This window comes from Schistocerca americana, chromosome X, assembly GCF_021461395.2.
Source record: "Schistocerca americana isolate TAMUIC-IGC-003095 chromosome X, iqSchAmer2.1, whole genome shotgun sequence".
Lineage (NCBI taxonomy): Eukaryota > Metazoa > Arthropoda > Insecta > Orthoptera > Acrididae > Schistocerca > Schistocerca americana.
Window position 1 is genome coordinate 499,901,671 of NC_060130.1, and position 17,062 is coordinate 499,918,732.

Genomic DNA, 17,062 nt, shown 5'->3' on the forward strand with positions numbered 1-17,062 from the left:
CAGACGTGCACCAGAACCATCACTCTGACGCAGCAGACGCAGTACATACGGTGATAATGCTAATTGATTCGGCTTATTAGGGCTATAAAGCTAAACAACTGTGATCATGTAAGTTTCATTTCCACTGACGTTGCACACCACTGTAGATCATCTTTGATAGTAGTGTCTTCTAGTGTTTGGGACGTAGATGATATCAGTCATCTCGTGTTATTTATATTAGGTCGCGTAGCCACAAAATCGGCCCATTTGGGCAGTTGATCAATAATATTAGACAGGAAATTTACTTCTATCTCTATGTCCATTGTACTTGGACATATAAACATCTGTAATATATAAAGGTGTTTAAATCTACAATAAATATATAAGCAGAAACAACATTTATTATTTAGTAGTTACTAGATCCCTTAATCATTCAATTATTTTTATGTTGTAATTTATCTGTTAAAGAGCAAGAAGAAGGAAATAATAATTATGTTAAGAGATCCTAAGACGTGCTTCAGGGGGGGGGGGGCAGTCAGACAGGACCAAATCTTTATTTCTGCGTTCTGTATTTTCCATTGCGCACATTCAATTTTACACCCACCTGGAGTAGCATCTTGCAAACCACACAAATAATTTCAAGAAATACTTCCTAACACTTAAATTTATATTCGATGTTAGCATCTCCCTATCTAATACTTTTCTCGCTATAGTCAGTCTTCATTTTATATCCTTTCTACTTCGCCCATCGTAAGTTATTTTGCTGCCCAATAGTCCTTTTAGTGTCTCATTTCGCAATCAGATTCCCTTAACATTACTTGATATACCCCTCGCAATACCAAGGGGAAGGAAGGGCTACATCATACGTACCTTTTCAGAACACTGTATTCAAGTCATGTACAATATATTTTAAAAATCTTAAAAAAAGTATATTTATGGTTTTTAGTGATTTCTTCTACCAGATTCCGTAATTGTTTTAAATTTTTCAGGATGTGAATTTTCAGAACAGGTGTCATATTCATATTTTCAGGTTTAGGACACTTCTTACACATAAATATATCTTTAAAAAGTATGTTGTGCGAAAAATACAATGAAAATTACCGAAATCCGTATATCTTTGTGTTGGTCGTATATTACGCCCTCATTTTGTAGTACACGTTATGGAAAATCCGTTTGTACTGCTATGGTTAATTCGACAACATTCCACTACTTTTCATTTAGATCCATTGAGGGTTATCTTATAATCCCTTTCCAGGGCACTATCTAATCCATTCAACTGTTATTCCACGTTCTTTACTGTTTCTGACAGAATAGCATTGTCACCGGTAAACTTCAAAATGTTTATTGCTTCCCCCTGATATTTAATTCTGATTACAAATTTTTCCTTCTATGCTTTACTGCTTGTTCGGTGTAGATGTTGAATGACATCGAGTGAAGGCTACCCGTACCCGAATGTCTCACTCCCATCTTCATATTGCACAACTAGAAATCCAGCAGCTGGAGTAGCAGAATTTATGTGCTTCAACAAAATTTGTTCTTGGTTGTGGTGGGACTGTGAAATACATGTCCAGCCCCATTACTCCGTTCTTCTTTTTACCTGAGGACAGTAAAATTCATATTTCAGTGCATATACGGCAAAAATCGAAACTTTCATTTAGGACAACATGGATTCCCAAGGATTCACGTGTTACCAGTTGTAGAGGAACATGTAGGAATGAGCGTCTCTCCTATTTTCGAACATTAAATGTAATTTTTGTAACTTCCAGAAGAGCAGAGTACATTGAGATAACTATTTCGAGATCGGAAAATAAGCCAGTTCCGTTCGAACCCACTAGCGAGAACAAAGAGAAAAGACAGTTGGAGATGCAGTAAAGGGAAATGCCGTTGTAGTGTATTCTGGGATTGTAGAAGTATGAGGAAGGGTAACTATTGTATCCTTTCCACTGAAATGACTTACCCTCCTATCCTTAGAACAATCATACCTCACAAATTTTAAGTTAGTGTATCTTGTACAAATATCTCCTGTGCCAATGAAAATGATTTGTCAAACCGTTCATTTAAAACATGTCAATTCGTGTATTGTTTTTTCTTGTATTAGCCAATCTTGTAGTTTTGTTGTACTTACTACTTGAATGACTACTTTTGTAACGGCGAGTGTCGTAATCATATGTATCATAGGCAAATATGAGACACCATGAAAATTTTTTTTCTATATGTTTATGAAATGTGTGTGTAGCAGAGAGTCCACAAATGTTAATAAGTACATGTCATACCTTCTATGACAATAAAGAACAGAGAAGCCTTCACATTTTTTTCTGCGATCAGCTAGGACATGTCTTCATGTTTTTTATCGTCCATCGTTCTTCAGCTTTCGCAATGTAAGCATCCATTTAGCTGTAATTTCTTAGACTTTCCCGGCGATATGATGACATCTCGTGGAAATCGGGTTTTCTGCCGGATATCAGCGTCTTCCAAAGACGTCGTCTTCATCAGGTGTTCCCTGAGAGTCAGGGAACACCTGATGAAGACGTCAAGTAATGACGTCGAAATATCGTATTTGGAAGACGCTGATATCCGGTAGAAAACCCGATTTCAACGAGATGTCATCTATTTAGCTTTTAAGAACCGTGAATATATTTAAGTCTATATAAATTAATGCTTTTCAGATGTGTTAATTTAACAAACTAAACATATCTATTTGTATTAATGTCTTTATCAGCTTTGTGTACAGCCATTCATGAAAGAAATGCAAAACTGCTGACATGGAGTCAGTCTGCCATTGGTGTGATCTAGATACTGATTAGCAATTATCTGTTATTTTATGGTGCACCAGCGAACTTACAGTCTTTCAGAAACAAAGTCCGATAGACAATTAACTAAACAGCATAATGCGATCGACCGATCACGTTATACACTTGCCTTATGAAAATTACATTGGAGCTACATCTGCAACTTTACGTTTCTCTCGAAGACTAATCTGGAGTAGCAAGAAATCACAACAGGAATCAACAAGCACTGATCAGTTAATTTCAATTGACATTACTGAGCTGACTACCTGCTGTTAAGTGGTAGCTGATCACGACTATTTGCTTTACATTCTCTATCTTCCTTCCACATTCGCAAGCAGGCAAGCTAACAGTTAGAGCTCACAACTTCCACTCGCTCATCCACCTTCCAGAGAGGTTGCTGCTATTGTTGCTTGTACAGTGGTCACTCCACATGTGTATACGATTTAACGTCATACCAGAGACATTTCCGTTCACAACAACAAAAGAATACAAGAACCGCTACCTCAGTTCGTTGCATCGGCCAATAGTGTGAGATAAATAGCTTTTCTCATAAGAGAATGAGCAGCGCCGTTAATTTAGAGCAATAGAGAAACGTCTTTTGCCATGTCAACAGCCGAGGATGCTGGATCACAAGAGACCTACCTTTTTCATGAGTTTTCCCAGTAAAGAACTTGCAAAATTGTGGACCAGAAGCCTACTTCTCCCGCCCCCCGCTTCCCCAGTGATGTTGTTGTGGTGTTCAGTCTGAAGACTGGTTTGATGCAGCTGCCCAAGGTAGTATATTCTGCGCAAGCCTCTTCAGCGCTGCACAGCTAATGAAATGTGCCTCAGTTTGAACCTGCTACCTTTATTCAAGACTTTGTCTCCTTCTACAATTTTAATACCCCCTCCCCAACACCCACATATACACACTTCTCTCCATTACCAAACTGACAATTCCTTGGTGCCTCACGCTATACCCTACGAAACGAAGTTGTGCCATAAATTTCTTGTTTTCCCCAGTTCGACTCAGTATCTTCTTATCAGTTATTCGATCTGCAGCGCCACAACTAATTTTCGGCGCTACTGAGTAAAATTGTGATTGTGGTATCGATAGCTACGATGCCACGGCGTAGGTGGAAGTTCTTAAGTTGGCACTACGACAGACACCGATGACAGCGCCCTCTAGCCGTTGCTGTGGGGTCTACGAGCTCCGCGACAGATTCTGCCCATTTTGATCAAGAGCAGACGGCCAGGACACTTCGCTTGCTATTGAGACTATGTACTACTTACGACGGGTCTAAGGCTTCGCACCTCAGTGCAAAGTTATATATCCAGTTAATATTGTGAAATAGTAAAACAATTTCTAAGAGCAGTACCAAGAGATTTTCACCTTTTCCTGCCCCTACTCACTACCTTCATTCAGCCAACCTTTCAGTTTTCAGGAGCAGAACCACGCGCTGCCTTCCAGGCGGGATACAAAAGTGATATTGCAGTGGCTATTGCAAAAGACGTTGTTAGTGGCCCAGCTCAGACCTGACCAAACACCATGACGTCAGATGCAGCAATGCCACTGGCAGATACCCACGTTGTGCTACAGAAAAGGGGCTTTCACTGCTATTACGAAGACACAGCAGAAAGGCGTTTGTAGGCCAGTTACTACACATCCAATCAAGATTTCTTATGGTCTACATGTTTGCGAGCTGTGATTTGCAAAGCAAGAACGCTCTGTCCCAACATAAATTACAATTACTTTCAGTCAAAGATGTCTCAGTCTGGTAGCTACTATTTACGAGGAGAGGTGTATGCCGCTACTCGAGGCGACATGATGCTACAAGCAGCCACCACGAGTTTTCGCCTCCACTAACTGTGTGCCCCTGCTTCTGGTGTTAAAATCAGTGATGTGGCTGAGCATCTTCCAGCCAGTGGGCCACTTTCGGGCCAACTACAGGGTGCAAACATCCCTCTTCCATAAAAGCAGTCGCTTGAGACCATGGCCACCTGTTGCGACAGTTCCTTAACACTCGCTGCCTTCATCAGACACTGTGGAAGACGTTGCACCACAGAATGTTGTAGTTTGTTCTTCAGTAAAATGTTTGACTAACAGTGGACTTTTTATGAGCAGCCAACGATCATCATCCTGGCAACAGTCCACCAATTCAACTCAGACCTCCACATGTACATCTACACTACATGGATAAACAAATCACATTTTAGTGCCTGGCAGAGGGTTCATCGAACCACCTTCACAATTCTCTATTATTCCAATCACGTATAGCCCACGGAAAGAATGAATATCTATATCTCTCCGTAAGAGCTCTGATTTTGTTTTATTTTATCGTGGTGATCGTTCCTCCCTATGTAGATCTGTGCCAACAAAATATTTTCGCATTCGGAGGAGAAAGTTGGTGATTGGAATTTTGTGAGACTATTCGGTCGCAACGAAAAACGCATTTATTTTAATGATTTCCAGCTCAAATGCTGTACATTTCTGTGACACTCTCTCACGTATTTCGTGATAATACAAAACGTGCTGCCTTTCTTTGAACTTTTTCGATGTACTCCATGAGTCCTATCTGGTAAGGATCCCACACTGCGCAGCAGTATTCTAAAATAGGACGGACAAGCGTAGTATCAATTTGTACCGTAGTGTCCTCCTTAGTAGGTTTGTTACATTTCTAAGTGTCCTGGCAATAAAACACAGCCTTCCTTTAGCCTTCCCCACAACATTTTCTATGTGCTCTTTCCAATTTAAGTTGTTTGTAATTCTAATACCTAGATATTTAGTTGAATACATGGCTTATAAATTAGACTGATTTATCGTGTAACCGAATTTTAAAGAGTTCCTTTTAGCACTCATGTGGATGACCTCACACATTCCGTTATTTAGGGTCAACTGCCACTTTTCGCACCATTCAGTTATTTCTTCTAAATCGTTTTGCAGTTTGTTTTGATCATCTGATGACTTCACAAGTCGATAAACGACAGTGTCATCTGAAAACAACCGAAGACGGCTGCTCAGATTGTCTCCCAAATCGTTTATATACATAAGGAACAGCAAAGGGCCTATAACATTACCTTCGGGAACGCCCGAAGTCACTTCTGTATTACTGGATGACTTTCCGTCAATTACTACGAACTGTGACCTCCCTGATACGAAATCGCAAATCCAGTCACATAACTGAGACGATATTCCATATGCACGCAATTTCACTACGAGCAGCTGGTGTGGTACAATGTCAAGAGCCTTCCGGACATCCAGGAATACGGAATCGATCTGAAATACCTTCTCAATAGCACTCAGCACTTCGTGTGAATAAAGAGCTAGTTGTGTTTCACAGGAACGATGTTTTCTAAACCCATGTTAACTGTGTGTCAATAGACCGTTTCCTTCGAGGTAATTCATAATGTTCGAACAAAATATAAATTCTAAAGTCCTGCTGCATATCGACGTTAACGATATCGGCCTGTAATTTATTGGATTACTCCTACTATCTTTCTTGAGTATTGGTGTGACCTGTGCAACTTTCGAGTCTTTGGGTACAGATCTTTCGTCAAGCGAACAGTTGTATATGATTGTTAAGTATGGAGCTAATGCATCAGCATACTCGGAAACGAACCTAACTGGTATACAGTCTGGGCCAGAAGATTTGCTTTTATTAAGTGATTTGAGTTGCTTCACTAATTCGAGGATATTTACTTCTACGTTACTCGTGTTGGCAGCTATTCTCGATTCGAATTCTGGGCTATTTACTTCGTCTTCTTTGTGAAGGCATTTCGGAAGGCTGTGGTTAGTAACTCTGCTTTGGCAGCACTGTCTTCGATAGTAACTCCATTGTTATCACGCAGAGAAGGCATTGATTGTTTCTTGCCGCTAACGTACTTCACATAGCCGGCCGAAGCGGCCGTTCGGTTCTAGGCGCTGCAGTCTGGAACCGCGAGACCGCTGCGGTCGCAGGTTCGAATCCTGCCTCGGGCATGGGTGTTTGTGATGTCCTTCGGTTAGTTAGGTTTAACTAGCGCTGAGTTCTAGGGGACTAATGAACTCAGAAGTTGAGTCCCACAGTGCTCAGAGCCATTTCGTACTTCACGTACGACCAGAATCTTTTTGGATTCTCTGCCAGGTTTTGAGACAAAGTGTCGTTGTGGAAACTGTTATATTCGTCTCGCATTCAACTCCGCGCTACATTTCGAGCTCCTGTAAAGGTTCGCCAATCTTGGCGATTTTGCGTCTGTTTAAATTTGGCATGTTTGTTTCGTTGTTTCTGCAACAGTCTTCTAACAAGTTTTGTGTACCAAGGAGGATCAGCTCCGCCGTTTGTTTGTTTATTTGGTATAAATCTCTCAATTGCTGCCGATCCTATTTCTTTGAATTGAAGCCACATCAGTTCTACACTTATATTATTAATTTGGAATGAGTGGAGATTGTCTCTCAGGAAAGCGTCAAATGAATTGTTATCTGCTTTTCTGAATATGTACAGTTTTCGCTCATTTTTCGAGGATTTGGGGATTTCAGTATTCAATGTCGCTACGACAACCGTGTGTTCACTAATCCCTATATCGGTTTTGATACTCGTTATTAACTCAGGATTATGTGTTGCTAACAGGTCAAGTGTGTTTTCACAACCGTTTACTATTCGTATGGGCTCATGAACTAACTTCTCGAAATAATTTTCAGAGAATGTGTTTAGCAAAATTTCGGATGATATTTTATGGGTACTTCCGGAATTAAACATGTATTTTCGCCAACATATCGAGGGTCAATTAAAGTCACCACCAACTATTATCGTATGAGTCGGGTACGTGTTTGAAATCAACCTCAAGTTTTCTTTGAACCTTTCAGCAACTGTATCATCTGAAGTGGGAGGTCAATAAATGGATCGAATTATTATTTTATTCCGGTTGCCAACAATGGCCTCTGCCCATTCTAACTTACAGGAAGTATCTACTTCAATTTCGCGACAAGTTAAACTACTTCTGACAGCAACTAACTCGCCACCGCCAACGGTGTTTAGCCTATCTTTTCGGAACACCGTTAGGTTCAAAAATGGCTCTGAGCACTATGGGACTTAACATCAGAAGTCATCAGTTCCCTAGAACTTAGAACTACTTATACCTAACTAACCTAAGGACATCACACACATACATCCCCGAGGCAGGATTCGAACCTGCGACCGTAGGAGTCTCGCAGTTATGGACTGAAACGCCTAGAACCGCTCGGCCAACGCGGCCGGCACGCCGTTAGGTTCTTCGCAAAAATTTCGGCTGAGCTTATATCCGACTTTAGCGAGCTTTCGGGGCCTATAACGATTTGAGAATAAGTGCTTTCCATTAGCGCTTGGAGCTCTGGTACTTTCCCAACGCCACACTGACCCTGCTACCTCCTGCGTATAGTGGACACCTGACTTATTAAGCGGAACCCGAAACCCAACCACCCGTTGGCACAAGTCGAGGAATCTGCAACCTACACGGTCGCAGAACCGTCTGAGGCTCTGATTCAGACCCACCAATCGGTTCTGTACCAGAGGTCCGCAATCGGTCGTGTCGACTATGCTGCAAATAGTCAGCTTTGCTTTCATCTTGCAAGCAAGACTGTCAGCCTTTACCACTTCTGTTAGCCGCTCGAAACCAGAAAGAATCTCTTCTGATACAAAGTGACACACATCATTGGTACCGACGTGAGACACCACCTGCAGTTGGCTGCACCCTGTGCTCTTCATGGCATCTGGGAGGACCCTTTCCACATCTGGAATGATTTCACCCGGTATGCACACGGAATGCACATTGCTTTTCTTACCCTCCTTGTCAGCAAGAGGCCCCATAACGCGCCTAACGTTGGAGCTCCCAACTACCAATAATCCCACCCTCCGTTATTGCCCAGATCTTGCAGGCTGAGTGGTGTCCTCTGAAACAGGACAGGCGACAGCATCTGGCTCAGCGACAGCGTCAGCCACAGACAGTGCCTGGAACCTGTTTGTCAGGCAAACCGGGGAGGCCTTAGGTGCGCTTGGGAAGTCTTTTGGCGCTTGCTTCGCCCTAGGGCGACCTCTACATTTTGATGTGAGAAGTGTGTGTCACCACTATATTTCAGTGACAGGGGAACCTTACCAGCCACCCTCCCTGGAGACGATGACTCTCGACTACCTCAGGTTGCAGTTTCGTCGACAGACAGCATCAGTATACAATGGATGATTGCACTGGCTGTTCCCCCCCCCCCCCCCCCCACACGTCGAGTCAGTCCAGCTTCTACCAGGTTTTCAGTTCGGTTTTCATGTGTAACATGTGGCAAGTAAATTCCGACTGTGTTCTGAGGATGTGTAAATATGAACGTTATTTTTCCCTATTATCAATGGGTGGGGCGCATAGTGTGGAAGGGTATAAGGTGTTAGCCATGTGTAGCTTCTTGGTAGGGGAAGATGAATTTCGTTTAGAAGTCGGAGTTTTGTGGTACATTATGCCGTTTTCAATGGGGAATGTACTTCATTATGAGCAATAAATGTGGCTACTGCGTTTAAGCAAGTAAAGTCGTAGTCATGAGTAGCCGCTCAGGTGGAGAAGTTAAGTAACACTAAGTGTTAGGAAAGGATTAGATTAAGTGTCCTTGTCGTCGTACTGTTTTGTTCTCATTTGTTATTTGCATAATTAGTGAGGTATACCTTGGCGGAGAGGTTGCGAATTTCTGCAGCCTGGACCAGATGTGGAGAGAAGTGCATGTGATAATGATTTTTGTGTCTTGCAGAGTGCAACTGCCGACAGTAATTTTGTTGTAGATACTTAGGGGTGACGCAGAAAGCTATCAATAAGGCTGGTTGTATAGAAAGATGTTTTGAGTACTGAAATGCTACAGACGCATGTAGTATTTCCGAAGGCCGCAGATTCGGCACCATCTGTGACGGCATTGCCTCCTCAGAAAGTGGGAGGGGAGGAAAGAGGAAATGTGTTTGTAAGGTTTATGATCGGGCCGACAAGGCTTCTGCCAGTGGATCAGGAGATTGAAGAAAGTGACAACACTTGCAGTGTAATGCGTGATGCAGGCTAAGGCTGCTGTGCAATCCCAAGGCTAGGTTATCCCATCAAGCATCATGCCGAAACTGACTTTCGATGACGCGCGGTGGAACTCACGGGGATAATGTTCTAGCTGGGGGAAGCTGTCACCAGTGAAATACTGTCGCAAGGTTCGTTTATCATGATAGGACAAATACGGGCAAAATAAGTAAGGCTTAACTGGCATGATATAGTGCCACAAGGCACTGGGAAGCTGCTTTAGGTGACCAAAGGTGTTGCTAACTTATACGATCATGGACTTCGCCTACGGGCAGGGAATCGTCGTTGAGTCCGCAGCGTTCAGTGATTGAGAGCACTTCTCCTGTCTATATTCACGTTGAGACGTTATCTGAGTGCCGTCCTTGTCACTGGGAGTTCGCGTTTTGTGTCTGTAGAATACAGAGAGGAGAAGATAGTATTAGATTATACTTGTCAGAGGATCGCGTTCTGCCGTCCTAGTGTTTGAACGAGTTTTTTTATTTTGTGGCTGGAGATCTTCCATCGTCGCAGACGTGTACGAGAACCATCACTCAGTCGCACGCGACGCAGTACATACTGTGATATTGCTAATTGCTTCGGCTTATTAGGGCTATAAAGGTAAACAGCTGTGATCATGTAAGTTTCATTTCTACTGAGGTTGCACACTATTGTAGATCATTTAGAAAGTAGTGGCTTCTAGTGCTTGGGACGTAGATGACGTCTGTCATCTGCCATTATTTATATTAGATCGCGTAGACATCAAAAGGGTCACATTTGGGAAGTTGATTAATAACATTAGTCAGGAAATTCATTTGTATATCTTTATGGCCATTGCACATCGACATATAAACATTTGTAATATACAAAGGGGTTTTAATCTAAAATAAATGTATAAGCAGAAAAAACAATAATATTTAGTAGTTACCAGTTCCCTGCCTCTGTGCACGACTCTACACCCTGCGGCCCGTCGGATCTCGATGCAGCTGCCCTGGTTGAAACGGCAGCGTGAGGCAAGGCACGCACGGCTTACATGGCTGCGCTCCAGGACAGGCCGCGCCTCGATGCCCACCTCTGCTGCAAATTGCACAACCAGAGCTAGCTCTCACTTGCAGTGTAATGCGTGATGCAGGTGAAGGCTACTGTGCAATCCTAGAGCTTAACTTTATCATCAAGCATCATGCTGAAACTGACTTGCTTTGACGAGCGGTGGAACTCAAGGGGATAATGTTCAAGTTAGGGGAAGTTGTCACCAGTAAAGATACTGTCGCAAGGTTCGTATATCATGATAGGACAAATGCGGGCAAAATCAGTAAGGCTCAGTTTGCTTGATATGGGAGAATTAGGCACTGGGAAGTTGCTTTAGGTGACCGAAGGTGTTGTACGATTCTGGACTTCGCCTCCATGTAGAGAATCGTCGATGAGTACGCAACGTTCAGTGAGTGTGTGCACTTCTCCAATCTATACTCACGTTGAGACGTAATCTGAATTCCGTCCTTGTGGCTCTGAGTTCGCGTTTGTTGTCTGTAGAATACAGAGAGGAGAAGATAGTATTAGATTATACTAGTCAGAGGTCCGCCTTCTGCCGTCCTAGTGTTTAATGAGTTTTTTATTTCGATGCTGGAGATCTTCCATCAACGCAGACGTGTACGAGAACCATCACTCCCACGCACCGGACGCAGTACATACAGTAATATTACTAATTGCTTCGGCTTATTACAGCTATAAGGCTAAACAGCTGTGATCATGTAAGTTTGATTTCCACTGAGGTTGCCCACTGCTGTAGATCAGTTTGAAAGTAGTGTCTTGTAGTGTTTGGGACGTAGATGACGTGAGTCATCACGCGTTATTTATATTAGATAGCGTAGCCATAAAAAGGGCACAATTGGACAGTAGATCAATGATATTACTCAGCAAATTAATTTGTATCTCTTTATGTCCGTTGCACATCGTTATATAACATTTCTAATAAAGAAAGGCGTTTTAATCTGCAATAAATGGATAAGATAAAACAACATTTATTATTTAGTAGTTACTAGTTCCCTTAATCATTCATTTATTTTTATGTTGTAATTTATATGTTAAAGAGCCAGAAGGTGGAAATAATATCACCGTTAAGAGATCCTAATATCTGCTTCAGGAGGTACTCAGGCAGAGCCAAATCTTCTTTTTCGCGTTCAGTAATTTCCATAGCGCACATTCATTTTTACTCCCGCCTGGAGCAGCATCTTGGAAACCGTACAAATACCTTCAAGAAATACTTCCTAACACTTAATGTTATATTCGATGTTAGCAAATCCCTCTTTTTCATTAATACTGTTCTTGTTATAGTCAGTATTCATTTTGTATCCTCTCTGCTTCGGGCTTCATCAGATATTTTACTGCCCAATAGTCCTTTTAGTGTCTCATTTCGTAATCAGATCCCTTAACACCACCTGATATAACCCTCGCAATACCAAGGGAGAGGGAAGGTGTGGTTTATGCCTACCTTTTCAGAATACTGTAATCTAGTCAAGTTCTTTATATTTTAAAATTCCGAAAAAATACATTTCTGATGTATAAACGATTTCTTCTACCAGATTCCGTAATTGTTTCAAATTTTCAGTAAAACTTAACGCAAAAATTTCGGTCTTGTCAGTGGCTGTGAATTTTCAGAACATGTGTCATATTCATATTTTCAGGTTTAGGACCATTCTTACACATAAATACATCTTTAAAAAGAATGTTGTGCATAAAGGACAACGAAAATTAACGAAATCCGTATATCTTTGTGTTGGTCATATATTACGCCCCTGTTTTGTAGTGCATGTTATGGATAATCCATTGGTACTGCTAAGTTTAATTCGAATACGTACCATTACCTTTCATGTAGTTTGATTGAGGGGTATTTTATATGCCTTTTTCGGGGCACTATCTGTTCCATTCAACTGTTATTCCAAGTTCTTTGCTGTCTCTGACAGAACTGCAGTGTCACTGGTAAACTTCTAAATTTCTAAATGTTTATTGCTTCTCCCTGATATTTAATTCTATTTACAAATTTATCATTTTATGCTTTACTGCTTGTTCAGTGTAGATGTTGAATAACACCGAGTGTAGGCTACCCGAATGTCTCACTCCCATCTTCCCATTGCACAACTAGAAATTCATCGGATGGAGTAGCAGAATTTATGTGCTTCAACAAGATTTGTTCTTTGATGGGATATGGCTGTGAAATACATGTCCAGTCCCATTATACCTCTCTTCGTTTTACCTGAGGACAGCAAAATTCATATTTCAGTGCATACACGGCAAAAATTCAAACTTTCATTTAGGACAACATGGATTCCCAAAAATTCACGTGTTACCAGTTGTGGAGGAACATGTAGGAAACAGCGTCTCCCCTGTTTCACAACATTAGACTTTATTTTTGAAAGTTGCAGAAGAGCAGAGTACATTGAGATAACTATATCTAGATCGAAAAGTAAGCCAGTTCCATTCGAACCCACTAGCGAGAACAAAGACAGAAGATGGTTGGAGATGCAGTAAAGGGAAATGTCGTTAGAGTATATTGTGGGATTAGAGAAGTGTGAGGAAGGAAAACTATTGTATCGTATTCATGACTTTACGACTCTTATCTTCAGATATCATTTTTAAATGACGAATGGTGGCCAGAGGAAAGTTGCAACCTCACAGCATCCCTGGACAATAGCTTTTCATCTAAGGATAATTCGAGGCGTTTATGTAAAAGTGCAGTTTCAGAAGCTTCTTTGTCCTGGGGCGCCTGACTCAAATCCTGTAACATTCTCATTGTCCACGTCAAAAGCAGGTGCAGTGCAGGTGATTTCTCCAGTTCTAATTCCTTAGACGCCGGTTTGAAGAGCTACAAAAATCCTTATGTTTTAAATGCTATAAAATAAACGATTGCGCATAAGAATTACAGTAATAGAATTGCAAACACACTGTGAAAAGTTCTTTCAACAGCGTGATATCAGTTTCTTCATTTCTGGCTATTTCTCCCTTCTCAGAGAGCTTTTCCCACAAAGACATTCTAACATTGTCAACTGCTTATTCCAGCGACTATCGTTAGACTGGCTCATTTATCTACCAAGAGCATTAAGAAAACAACTTTTCTTCACGTAAGTCAAGCTTTCTTTCGCCCCTTCAAAAGACCACGAACTTATGAATAATTGGCGCGTATACAGGGTGAGTCACCTAACGTTACCGCTGGATATATTTCGTAAACCACATCAAATACTGACGAATCGATTCCACAGACCGAACGTGAGGAGAGGGGCGAGTGTAATTGGTTAATACAAACCATAAAAAAATGCACAGAAGTATGTTTTTTAACACAAACCTACGTTTTTTTAAATGGAACCCCGTTAGTTTTATTAGCACATCTGAACATATAAACAAATACGTAATCAGTGCCGTTTGTTGCATTGTAAAATGCTAATTACATCCGGAGATATTGTAACCTAAAGTTGACGCTAGAGTACCACTCCTCCGCTGTTCGATCGTGTGTATCGGAGATCACCGAATTATGTAGGGATCCAAAGGGAACGGTGATGGACCTTAGGTACAGAAGAGACTGGAACAGCACATTACGTTCACATGCTAACACTTTTTTATTGGTCTTTTTCACTGACGCACATGTACATTACCATGAGGGGTGAGGTACACATACACACGTGGTTTCTGCGGCAGTACTGCGGCGTGTACGACACTTATTACGCCAGAGATTGCAATTGTGTGTAGCAAATGATGTCCACCACATTGAACATCTATTGGCCTGACATGTCGGGACACACTCTATTCCACTCCATAATTGAAAACGGAAACCACATGTGTACGTGTACCTCACCCCTCATGATAATGTACATGTGCGTCAGTGAAAAAGACCAATAAAAAAGTGTTAGCATGTGAACGTAATGTGCTGTTCCAGTCTCTTCTGTACCTAAGGTCCATCACCGTTCCCTTTGGATCCCTACGTAATTCGGTGATCTCCGATACACACGATCGAACAGCGGAGGAGTGGTACTCAAGCGTCAACTTTAGGTTACAATATCTCTGGATGTAATTAGCATTTTACAATGCAACAAACGGCACTGGTTACGTATTTGTTTATATGTTCAGATGTGCTAATAAAACTAACGGGGTTCCATTTAAAAAAACGTAGGTTTGTGTTAAAAACATACTTCTGTGCATTTTTTTATGGTTTGTATTAACCAATTACACTAGGCCCTCTCCTCACGTTCGGTCTGTGGAATCGATTCGTCAGTATTTGAAGTGGTTTACGAAATATATCCAGCGGTAACGTTAGGTGACTCACCCTGTATACTCCTCATTAAAATTATTTCCTAGCACTGTATTTAGCATATTGCTGGAACAATTCAATCGTGAATAATCATGCAGTGCAAAGACAATGTTGTTACCTTGATCAGCCGTGTGCCGCATGTCTTTCAAAGTAGAGTGGTGGGTACCAAGAGACATAAATCGCCAAAACAATTCTCTTAGAATATTACCGCACGTTTTTGGTTTATCTGAAAACTGAGTTGTAAAAAAATGCGGATTCTGAGAGTCCAGTCAATGAAACAGGAGACAGTAGATGTCAGATAATTGTTGCTTCTCGCACTGGATGTCCACATGTCTGCGGTTGCTGAGTACTCACCTTCTGTTATATGAGCAATTACCTCAGGCATAATTATATGTCGTAGGCTTTTAGCACTTTCTGCTATGTACCACCACACAGTTGTGGGGTGAGACATAATTGCCTTTGCAGTGCTGATAAACGTCTGAACAAGATCCATACGACCTTCACATGTTATAGCTCCGTATGACCTTACGTCTCGTGCACATATAGCCACGCATTTATCGACAGTTATCTCCCGAACAGGTTTAGGAAGACGTTTCTCGTCCACACAAGACACTTGTTTATTAGACACACATGGATGGCGAGAAATGTGCGGAGTGCCACTTGACATTTCAGCATGAGAGCAAATTCCATTGCACAGCGAACAGCACACAAAATGAACGCTTTGCCTAACGCCATCCACGACAAGAATTAACACGGTCCAAACCGAACATTTAAAATTCGCTTCAGGCTGTATGGTTCTCCACTCACCACTGATTATTTTTCCTTTTATTTCCCTCTTATTGACATGCGCACCTTCTTCTGCAAACCACGTTTAGTTTCCAAGCTTATTTTGTGCGTTACGAAAAAATGAAGAAATCCCACCACTCCACTAAACAATGGCTGTCTAAGGCGCTGCAGTCATGGACTGTGCGGATGGTCCAAGTGGAGTTTCGAGTCCTCCCTCGTTGGGTGTGTGTGTTTGTCCTTAGGATAATTTAGGTTAAGTTGTGTGTAAGCTTAGGATCTGAAGACCTTAGCAATTAAGTACCGTAAGATTTCTCACACATTTGAACATTTGAACTAAACTCTGCTCTACTCACCGCTCGCAGCCCGTAGCTCACAACTGCGGTCAGTGCTACCAACAGCCCGTAGGCAGCAGCACGCCAGCGTTTGCGCACGGCACTGGCGCAGTGACGTCACGGGTTCGCTTAGTGCGGAGCAGTGAGACCGCAGCCCGTGGGCTGCATCTCCATGCGCGAGTCTGCCGAGCCCGTGGCATACAGCTGTTTCGCAACAGCACTGCTCGGCGCTTGGGGTGACGTCAGGGACTCGCTCGGCCCAAGGCTGCTGTAGCCGGGTGCGGCCAGACGACTCTGCTGCGTGCGGCCCGTCAGACCTCAATGCGACTGCACCGGCTGAAACGGAAGCGCTAGGCAATAGAGTTGGGCAACACGATTCTTTTTCCCGATTCGATTCCTACGATTCAATCTCACATAGCGAATCGATTGCTACGATTCGTTCACGATTCTTTCACTATTCATTCTAGTCTGCAATGGCACGATTCTTACGGAATGCAAAAAGTTCTACATCTTACTCACAGATGGCAGGACATGTCTGAAAGTGTCAATGGGGTTAGAATCGAACTGTGTCATGACGAGATATGCCAGAAATAGTTTATTTATAAGTAAACATGCATATCATGTTACAAGTGTGATTCTCGATTTATACGTGTAATGCCTTAATTGATGAAAGGACACCATGTCTAACCTAAAACATATCTAGGATGATTGTTACTATTGGATGTACGGTAAGTCCAACGTCTTCGTATTCGGATAATGTTATACCGCCATCTCACAAAATTTTGATACACCTCTACTGTAACATCCAATAGTAACAAAGATTTACGAAATTGCGACATAAAATACTTATTGTGTAAAATCGAGTTTTTCAGGAAACACGC

The 17,062-nt window shown here is 41.9% G+C and overlaps 1 long non-coding RNA gene across 1 annotated transcript; it reads right to left on the reverse strand.

Moving 5' to 3' along the window:
* Window positions 1-1,513: 1,513 nt before the first annotated feature.
* LOC124554718 lies at window positions 1,514-16,380 on the reverse strand. The gene is made up of 3 exons (XR_006968421.1): window positions 16,203-16,380; window positions 10,696-10,844; window positions 1,514-1,576 (listed from the first exon to the last, which is right to left on the reverse strand). It is a non-coding gene; the product is annotated as an uncharacterized LOC124554718 (long non-coding RNA).
* Between the last annotated feature and the right edge of the window lie 682 nt (window positions 16,381-17,062).